Consider the following 11,308-nt stretch of genomic DNA (forward strand, 5'->3'; position numbering starts at 1 on the left):
TATATCGAGTTCCCCTGATCATAGAAATAAGAGTAATTCCTTCTCCAATACTACCATCATTCATACACAACCAAGAAACCGATCACCCTTTCAGGACATACAGGCGATGAGTGTCAATCTATGGCCATTTTAACACAATGTTGACAAACAGCTATGGACGTATACTACAGACCCAAATACACATGAACTATGGACAAGGGAGGTCGTCCTGGCACTAAGTGAGACAAGGTCACCAGAAGTGAAACCTTTTTTTTCATTACCTCTATCACCAAGGAAGCGTGCTTCTAATGAGATCTCTATTGGTTTGCATGTTGTATCTCCTTCAGTGTTCATTAATCATTCCGGCGTGGTTTCACGGGTTTCCATCTGAGTTCCCGAGCCCTTTCCTCCCACAAAGCAATTAATTTCCTTTAACCGAGCAACGACTCTGCTGACTTTTCCCTAGCTTCTTCACATGTATCCATACCTGAACTGCATTTGTCAGCCTCATTTTGATACTGCGAAGCTAGTTTTTTGGCCTCGAGCAATTTTACATCCGCTTGTTGCCGAGCTCCTGTTGCTTCCTCCTCTCTCTACTTTAGCTCGTGTATCAGTAAGTCTGTTTCTTCACTGGAAGCACCAATCTTGACCTCTTTGAACTGTTTGGCACAGTCTGGAAACATCATAAGCAATAATAACTGTTGTTGCAGCGGCCTTCTTCTTCCCTCCCTGCAGCTCTACCTCTCTCTCTGCGCTCGAGGAAGAAGAGGATACGAGGAAGAAGGAGGACACAAAGACACAACAGGATTTTGCCCGGCGCACGTACGCCGCCGGCCGCACAAACGGCCCCTTGTTTCTTTTCGTGAGCACGAACTCAGCTGCTGCTGCGATACACAGAGACCTTCGTGGTTTTATACATGCGCTCGTACGCACTCGCCCACGTCCCCCCGCGCCCCATGCCGTACCTGGCTCGCGCTCCCGTCACGCCCGTACGCGGACGACGCAGCCACCAACGGCCTGGACGCGGTCATTCCTCCGGCTACATCGCCAGCAGTTGAACACACGCACGCACTCCCTCGGTCACACACACGACCCGGCTGCTACACCGACCACTACCTATTCCAAGTACACACACTAACTACCTGCTAACTACGTGCATGCACTAGCTAATCTGGCCGTTGCACTCACGCGCCGACGCGCCCTGGCCGCAGCCGCGGCTTATTCGTCTAATAATAACCAGTTAAAGTGATACCAGATAATTGCAAAATATGGCTATGGAATACAAGTGCCCTTGGGTGCTTCATTTGACATGTTCAATTGCTTATGATCAGGACATACATAACAAAGTGCCTATGTTTACCATGGTTCTAAAATAGTACTATGGAGTCATTGCAAAGCAAAAGGAGTATGATTTTAGACGTAGAGCTTATGGACTGGTTTTATAATGGCGAAAAGTAATTGAGCTACTTAGTTAAACTACTGACGAAACAGAGTATATTATTGATAAAAACTAATTATAGAGTGTGGAGAGAACAATAAACATAAGAAAATATTTCCACAGATATCAACTAGAGCAGTAGTCATCTTTTAGACCAAGGACAAAGGAAGGCATCACAGATTGAACTGACAATCAAAGAACAAATATTGCAATGCTCATATGGACAAGGCATCAACCTTTCAGTACCATGGCATGTTATACACTCAACTCTATCTTGTTTAGTGAAATACATAATTACTCCCAGTATAAGGCTACAACCGGAAGCAATGTTCTGACTTCTGACCCCCAAATTTCAAGCATAGCCAAAGTTTTAATCGATCAGCCATGGCAAGGCCAGGCATAGAAAATCTGACGCATAATAAGCATTGAACAAACTGAGCAAGTTAAGCTATGCATGCTTGTTGGGTCATTCAAGTTCCTAGCCTAGCCACAATCACTACCGGACTCGCGGGCTATGCCTACGGGCACGGGCCGTCGGCATAGGCCCCCAAGCCGTCGGAATAGATCTATGCCGACGGTTGCCGTCGGCATAGCCCCGTCAGTGTAGATCACGTCAGCGTACTCCTGTCAGACCGTCGGCATAATAATGCCGTCGACATAATAATGCCGTCGGCATAATAATGCCGTCGGCATAGGGGGGTATGCCGACGGCCCTGGTGCAGCCGTCGGCATAGTTTAGCCGTCGGCGTAGTTTTCCGTCTGACGGCAACGGACGGCGCCGTCAAAACTGCTGGCGGCTCAGGAGGTGACACGTGGCAAAGATATGCCTACGGCAAAGCCGTCGACATAGGTTAAATCTATGCCGACGGCTTTGCCGTAGGTATATCTTTGCCACGTGTCGCCCCCTGGTTTAACCTGGCGGCAGGGCTATGCCTACGGCAAAGCCATCGGCATAGATGTAAATCTATGCCGACGGCTTTGCCGTAGGCATAGCCCTGCCACATGTCGCCTCCTGGTGGCTCCTGAGCGTATCTATGCCGACGGCTTTGCCGTAGGCATTGTTTTTTTCCCCTGTTTTCTCTTTTCCAATTCATTTGACAACATTTCAAAACAGAATAATATGAACTATAATAGTTCATCAACATCATTTAAACATAGTCAAGTTCATCATCTAAAGATCATCACCGGCGAAAGTCCACGAACATAAGAGTAGTGCAAGACATGAAACATCATAAAAGTTGAAACATGAAAGACATGGCACAACGGCCGCATACACGGAATCATCATCGACATTAAGCACCACCGAGTCCACCTCCGCCAAAACCACCACCTCCGCCAAGTCCACCTCCGCCAAAACCACCACCACCACCAAGTCCACCTCCGCCAAAACCGCCACCGCCAAGTCCACCTCCATCACTCTGCCAGATCGGAGTGACTGGGGTCGACGGAGCAGGAGTCGAGCCACCGGTCCCCTACATGTTTGAAAGAAGATTGTAACGGTAAATATGACATGATAGTGTTGAATGAACGAGAACTAGTTTGTCATTAGTTAGGCAAATTTACTAACCGGAGTATCACCGCCTAGTGCCAGCCATTCCTCGAACGTGGGAATGTGTGGGGCGTCTCCCGCAGGTGGTGGGGGGGGGGTCCAACTTGTGGTGGCTCCGTGCGGTTAGTCCAAGACGCCAACATAGCCTGGATGTTAGTTAAACAAGTCCACTTAGAAACAAGCCGTGATCAACAAAGTCAGAAGGAATGAAAGTGCAAATTTGAGCTTGGTTTAAGAGGGCAAAACTAACCGCCATCACTTGATGGCTGTAATCATCGTTTGCCTTCACTCGTTGCAAATACTCCCTCACCTCAATATGCCTATGCTCGAGAAAGGCCTGATATGCCTACAAAATTGAGGTTGTTTCTAAGTGGGCAGGGATGAAAATAAACTAAGAAAGATAGAGACAAAGAAGATAAGGGGAAGTACTTACAGCACGTTGGCGGACTAAGGGAGGCTGCGAACGCCCCGTACTCTCTAACGGGCTCGGGTTGGTAGCTTGAAGCCGTGTGTACGAGATCGACGGAGTGATCAAGCCATCGAAACACGGATACCGGCCATGGGACTTACCCTGGATGGCCACCACCGCCGTGTCGTCGATCTGAGACTGGGCGACCTCAGGAACGGGAACATCCGGATGCAACTTCTGATACTTCTGAGTGTAAGACTCCAGGTGTTGCTCGGTGTTGCCGTAGTACTGGCTCTCGCCCTCCTTGCGATCACTCCGCTCGCGGGCCAGCTTCCACGACTCCATGTCTGAGAGCGGCCTCTGCAACTTGTCCTCCTGCAACGTCAAACATAAGTTAGCCATACATAAGAACATGACGGTAAAGAAGAACCAAAATGCATCTTTCATATAGATATACCTTCATGGCCTTGAAGCCCCAGTGGTTCCTGTTTCCTTGGCCGTGTGTCCCGTCTTTTCCACGGTTAGCCCGGGCCTTGATGCTCTTGGCAACAAACTCTGGATCGTCACCGACCCACCTATCCACCAAACACGCCCATCTGTCATGCCTTCCATAGCACCAACGAGGAACAACCTATGCAAATTTTGGAAGCATGACATGTGAGAACGAAACATATAGTTGACTCCTCGAAACAATGAAAATCCAGTAATAGTTACCATCATGAACTGCTCCCTGCTCATGGTAATTTTTTGCCTCTGTGCTTGAGTTTTGGTCATGTTTTGTTGCAGGTAGATGTGGTAGTACTGTGAGACGGCAACCCAATGCACCTCGTACTGCAACTGACAATCTTTCTTCTTTGCAGACGCAAGTAAGACCACGTCGGCTCTGGCCTTGTGCTCGTCAAGAACTCTATAGAGTTGCTGCAATCATGCATAAACCAGAAGCAAACAAGGCATGAGTTGAGTGATTCAATGATAAACTATGAACGAAACTAAAGACAAGTGATTCAAAAGGGAACTTACCCAAAATTTGGTGATCACGGCCTTAGCGGCCGTCCCGTACTCCGTGTTGCTGCAAGCCTCGTAGTGGGCCCAGCTTGTGGCCAAAGTACGCAGCTGTGGGTCCCTGTCTGGCCGCGGGCAGAATATGCCAGGCCAAAATTGCTTCAACAGGACAGTGAGAAGTCCGTTCGGTTTACGGCCCTTTCCGCGAAGGATCCAGTTACTGCAAAAGAATCAAAGGGTTGCCATGTGTACAATAAAAAAATGTTGTCATGTGTTGAAAGTATGATTGAGATGCACTTACTCTGTCCCCGCAGGTTCAATGAGCCACTTGTCCGCCTTGATAGAAGGTGGTGTAGGTACTCCAGCATTACCACGCAGCCACCCCTGCGGAGCACCCGGTGGCAAGTCACCCCACAACTCGGGGTCAACCTCCCCTCCACCCTCCTCGCCCTCCTCCTCATCTTCCTCCTCGGCCTCCTCCTCCTCGGCCTCCTCCTCCTTGGCCTCCTCCTCCTCGACATCAGGAATATACTCCTCCTCCTCAGACTCAGAAGCTGCATCAGCATAGAAGGGCATCGAAGAAGACCCTCCTATTTCGGACACGACCCGGAGTTTTTTGGCCCGGTTGCCTCTCCCCCCACCTCCTCGTCCTCTAGGGGCTCTCCCCCCACCCCCTCCTCCTCTAGGGTCTCCTCCCCCGACCCCTCCACCTCCCTGTGAGGTGCCATCCTCGCGTAGTCAGGAGGGAACCTTGTGGGCTCGTCCACTCCGAGTAAGTCCTCCTTTGAGTTTACTGAGGAAACTGGCACCGCTGGACTTGCCCATGATTAGCAAACCTGCATTGAGAAGAGAATAAACAATTAGTAAGGATATAAAAAAACAAGCATACATGAAAGACATTAATAACGGAAGAGCACATTATTAAAAGAACATACATTTTCTAGAACCCATATGAATCATCACTATTGTAATCTATTTGTCGATCGGTCTCATCCTCATCGTCACTATCCCGCATATCTTCTTCGTTGTCTGACGGAGGCGGAGGCTCTTCCTCATCGTCAGCGTTAGCGTCTTCATTTAACTTTTCAAGCATAATTATGTCTCTTTGATTCACAACTGCCTCACCATCAATCCGTGCGCCATCGTCGTTTGGGTCCAGGTCAACATAACCCAAGTCATCATCCTCCTTGTTTCGGACCACGTCATCATGTTCCTCTTGAAATAACACTCCCTCGTATGTCATGGGGTTTATGTTGTAGTAATCATCATCGTTCGGGTCCGGTAGCTTACCATGTGGCGACACCTTGAACACAACTTCCCAACCCTTTAGGTACTCTTTCTGGCATGGGTAAGGCAGATAATATACTTGTGTGGCCTGGGTAGCGGCGATAAAGAGATTAGCTCCGGCATAGACGGTTGATGGTTTAACTTCAACTAAACCAACAGAAGGCGTATGTCTCAGACCCTTTTTGGGGTCGAACCATCGGCATTTGAACACAGTGAGACTTAGGTGTTTACGGCCACATTTGAATGTAAGCTCGTATATTTTTCCTACCCTTCCGTAGTAATCTACATTATTATCTCCTTCGGTGAAGACTCCGGTATTTATGGTTTTGGGATCAGGCCGACTGTTCTGGTGCTCCTCTGTATGGAAGCGATACCCATTCACATCATACTTTTGGCATGTCATGACGGTAGGGTCAAAACCCATGGAAACCCATCTCAATTCTTCATCCATTGATTCGTTCGGATCATTTCCCTACAAGTTTAATTGAAATTATAGGGTGCATGAGTTTAATTGGAAGTGTGAAATGGGTAATAGGGAAGTGTGAAATATTACTTTCTCCATGAACCACGCAATGAAAATTTTCCTTCCATCAGCACCCTTTCGGAGAAGAGCAAGTGCCTCCGCTTCAGTAGGAGGCAGCATTCCCGTCCACTCTTCCTCAACGAATCGACTACAATAAGAAAAGCGGTATAAGAACTAGGCAAAGTGAACATAATGAATTGACTAAAAGAATGGTGCAAAGGTATTACCTCATCCACTCATCCTCAACTTCCTTGATGTTGTGCAAGATATAGAACATGACATCCTCCCACTCATCTCGTGGCATGACATAAGATGTCGAGCATCCAGCCCTGCCACCTTGCCCGGTGAATAGAGGCAACTTGGGTTTATACTTGGGTTCTTCTGTATTGTATCGAGACACCTTATTGTGCAACGTGGGAACATGGTCCGGATAGTAGGCTGTCCTGAGGTCTGCCACCTCCTCTAGGATAACTGCCTCAGCTATGGAAGCTTCAATCTTAGCTTTGTTTCCACATTTCTGTCTCAGATGCTTGTTCTGTCTCTCAGGGCCGTACTGCCAACGATACTGCACAGGGCCCCCAACAATACCTCGTTCGCAAGGTGCAAAATGAGATGTGTCATCGGAGTAAAGAAGCCTGGCGGGAAGATCTTCTCTAGCTTGCATATCAACTCCGGCGCCTTCTTATGCATTTCTTTTATCTTCTCAGGACATACTTCATTAGTACAAAGCGTTCAGAAGAAATGGCTTAACTCCGCAAGCACACGCCAGAAACGCTCGGGAACATAGCCCCGAACCATCACCGGCATAATCCGCTCAATCCATACATGATAGTCGTGACTCTTGAGCCCGGTCACTCTGCCCGTTGAAAGATTGACCCCCTTACTTATATTCGACCATAACCATCAGTGAACTTCACGACGTGTTTCAGCCACTTGAATGCCTCCATCTTATGATCCTTTTTAAGTACGAAGTCAGCATCTGGCTTCAACCAAGATTTTCGACTGCCTGTGGGAGGTTGCATGTGAAGACGTGGTCTATCACAAATATTCTATTGATCGACTCTAGCATTAACATTATCCTTTGTCTTATCAGGAATGTTAAGGATCGTGTTAAAAAGGGACTCTGCGACATTCTTTTCGGTGTGCATCACGTCGATGTTGTATGGAAGTTTGAGGTCCTTAAAATAAGGAAGTTGTGTGAAGGGGGTAATGTGAGTCCAGTTGTGCGTCTCACCATATCCTTCAAAACATTTTTTCCCTTTACCTTTGCCTTTGCCTTTGCCTTTGCATTTGCCTTTCCCTTCACCGACAGACTTAAGAGCTTTGAGCTGAGCAAGCACATCCGCACCAGAAAACGTTGGAATCTCGTTTACTTCATGGACAACTTTGCCTTTTGTGAAGTTCTTCTTGTCTTCCCTATCAGGATTGTCTGGAGGGAGGAACTGTCAATGATGGTCAAAGGCAACATACTTGCCACCCTTCCTCAGCCAAATGAAAATCAAGGCCTGCATGCACACTGGGCAAGGCATCTTTCCACTTGTACACCATCCACAGAACAGGGCATAGCCGGGAAAGTCATGCATGCAATACTGTAGCCAAACTTTTATCAAGAATTTTTTCTGCAGATGCCGGTCGTATGTCAACCTCGGGAAGTACCAAGAAAGGTGCAAATCATCCACCAACGGCTGCATAAACACACTCAAATTCTTCCCTGGATATTCAGGCCCCGGAATTATAAGCGACAGGAACATGGTCTTGCGTTGCATTATGGCACCGGGAGGGAGATTGAGAGGAATAACATATATGGGCCAGCAGCTGTATAGATTAGATGACATACCATATGGATTGAACCCATCACCTGTTATAGCAATTCTGACATTCCCAGCCTCGGCTGCTTCCTCCGGGTACTTTATATCGAATGAATTCCATGCTTCACCTTCTGATGTATGTACAATTTTTTTTGGATTGTACCTTTTCCCTTCCTTGTGCCACTTCATCATTTTGGCAGACTCCTCGGTGATGAAAAGGCGCTGTAGTCTTTTTATAAAATCAAGATACCGAAGAACCTTCATAGGGATTTTTAGCTGCCGCTTCTGACCATGCTTATCGACCACCTCAATATACCGAGAGGAACCGCACTTCCTACAATAGTTGTCATCCGCATACTCATGCCTAAACAAAAGGCAATTCTTTGGACAAACATGTATTTTCTCATAGTCCATGGAGAGCGCCTTCATGATTTTCTTCGTACCGTACATGGTTTTCGGCAGTTCATGGCCCTCGAGCAGGCTGTTAGCCCATACTCCCAGAAATGCTTCGAAGCAACCTCGACTGCAGTGGTACTCAGCCTTCACTGCCATCAGTTGCGAGATGGCATCCAGCACAGACAGCTTGGCACCCTCATAGAGAGGTTTCTTTGACGAGGCCAAGATTTCCAGGAAGGCCTTTGCGGTTTCCTCCGGCTCCTCCGGTTCATTCGCTAAATGTGATGGAGGTGTCGGCTGTGCAGCTAAGACATCATCTAGCATGTCTCTAACCCCATCGTCCTCATAACCAGCGATGCGTTGTCGTATCACTTCCTCTCTACCACGATCCAGCTGGGCAAAGTTTATCGGCATATTAAAGTTGGGCATAAATCCATTCGTGCGAAGGTGCTTAGTCATCGCACTCTTATCTCTGCGGATACGTCTCTCACATTTGGCACACGGGCATTCTGGCACCATCCTCATTGGACTACGGAATATCTCTTTCAAAAACACATCAGTTCTCTCGACCCACTCTGTTGTTACTTGATTCCGACGGAAAAACCCACTATACATCCACTGATTATCTGCCATCTCTGCTTTATTGGAAGCCACACAACAAAATTAATGATTCATTTAAATTACCCACATCAATATTTTATTTTTTGCAAGGTTGACGAGAAACGACATTTAATCCACCTACATCTCTAATAGGTAAAGATGGGTCCTAATCCCACCCAAGAATGTGTAGATTGAGTATGGTCCATGCTCTACCCCATTCCGAGACAAAATTTCGGCAGCACCTCCCTGCTGTTCTCCAAATATACGTCTCGGCAAAATGCCGAGAGAATGTGCATCCGGAGAACAACAGGGAGGCGCCGCCGAAATCCTGTCTTGGAACGGGGTAGAGCATAAACAACGTACCCAATCTACACATCCTCGGGCTGTCCGTGGAAAGCGCTGGACAATCCGAAAGAGCTGCGGTGATAAATATGCAATTGAATGCATATTTATCGATGCAACCCTTTCGGACGGGAGACCTAGGTTATGCGACTTGATGTGAAAATTCAATCTAGTGACATGGAAAAAAGTGGACGAGGTCATGGAATTGTTGCTCACCCTCCGATGTAGTCGATCAAAGGAGAGGGACGATCCTGGACCAACACCTCCAACGTCGACGATCACTCCATGAAGATGGAACACCACAAATCCTGTTAATTACACCGAGTGAAAAAAAATTAGGTCATCACATCACATTAAGCATTGATACTTTTAACTATGAAAAAAATCATGTTTCGTCAAGTGTCAAATTTTGTCCTTCAATTTTTTTAGCAAGATCATCATGATTAAATAACCACTCATCATATCATAATTTTGTCCGGTTCAATTTTGTCAAGTGTCCAATTTTGTCCGGTTCAATTTTTGTCAAGTGTCCAATTTTGCCCGGTTTAATTTTTCGACAAGACCATCATCATAAAAATAACCACTTATCTTATACCAATTTTGGAGCACAACTCGAATGACAAAATCATCATGATAAAAATCTAACATCCAACATCCATCATCTAACATCCATCTAACATCCAACATCCAACATCCAACATCCAACATCTAACATCTAACATCCATCTAACATCCAACATCCATCCATGCATTCATTCATCCATGCAACAGTAGCAAAAAAATGAAAAAAATGAAGAAGAAAAAAAGTATCTCACCGGGAGGGGCGTGGCAGGGGGCGCGGCGGTGGAGCGGGTGGTGAGGCAGTGGCGATCGGGGACGGGAGGGACGGGGCCGGCCGGAGCTGCGACCGGCTGCAGCAGCCGCGGGGTCGGGGGAGGCCGGGGCCGCGACCGGCTGCAGCAGCCACGGGGTCGGGGGAGGCCGGGGCAGCATGAAGTCGGAGGAGAGGCCGGGCCAACGGCGGGGTCGGGAGAAGGCCGGGACCGCGGGGTGGATACGGAGGTGACGGCGGGTGTGGAGGCGGGGGCGGCGACGCGGCAGGGGGAGGGGGTGTGCAGGGGAGGGCCGTGCGGTGGCGGCGGCAGGTCGGGGTGGGGGGGCACGGCGGCGCAGGTTAGGGTGGGGGTGGAAAGAACGAGTGGCTCTGCGCGCTGGTAGCTCCGACTGGATAAGGCAAACCTATGCCGACGGCTAAGCCGTCGGCATAGCTGAGGTCGCCACGTGGCACCTATGTCGACGGCTGAGCCGTAGGCATATTTTTTTTTGAATGATACATGATATATAATTATATTAAAAATAATACATGGTATATAATTATAATTATATTTTTTTTCTGAACCGAATTTTTTCTATGGTCAGCAACATTTCTTTATTATATAAATATTGCTAAATTGTACTAACAAAAAATGTACATTGTGTTAAAATATTTCGAAATAAATTGAGGGCGGCAACATTTCTTTATGATATAAATATTTTCTATGGTCTCGCGAAACGTGATACATAGGAGAGCAACTGACTGAGGGGTACCGTTTCCCCCCTCCAGGTGCCGGCGGCGGCGCCGTCCGTGAGGGGGGCCACGCACCGGAGACGTTTGCCGCCTCTTCGGACATGCCACAACACCACCCCGCATGTATGAGGGCCCGGTACGGCACTCCGGTGGCATTGCTACCCCCCAGGGCCCCCGTCCAGCCTAACCCTGGAGCGGTTGACCAAGAGATCTAGCCCTTTGACTTCCCACGGCCGGGCTTTGACCAGTGGACCTCCCCACCCGGTTGTGTCAGTTCGGCCCATAGGGACACCCGGGAGCAACATCCGGGCCAAACCCACAGCTACATCCACTCCGTGTAGACCCGACACGTCCGTTTCCCCCCTCCAGGTGCCGGCAGCGGCGCCGTCTGTGAGGGGGGCCACGCAT

The 11,308-nt window shown here is 48.2% G+C and overlaps 1 pseudogene; it reads right to left on the reverse strand.

Annotated features, from left to right (window-relative positions):
• Positions 1–332: 332 nt before the first annotated feature.
• Positions 333–11,308, reverse strand: part of LOC123115071 (uncharacterized) — a 35,663-nt pseudogene continuing 24,687 nt past the window's right edge.

This window comes from Triticum aestivum, chromosome 5B, assembly GCF_018294505.1.
Source record: "Triticum aestivum cultivar Chinese Spring chromosome 5B, IWGSC CS RefSeq v2.1, whole genome shotgun sequence".
In the NCBI taxonomy this organism is placed as follows: domain Eukaryota; kingdom Viridiplantae; phylum Streptophyta; class Magnoliopsida; order Poales; family Poaceae; genus Triticum; species Triticum aestivum.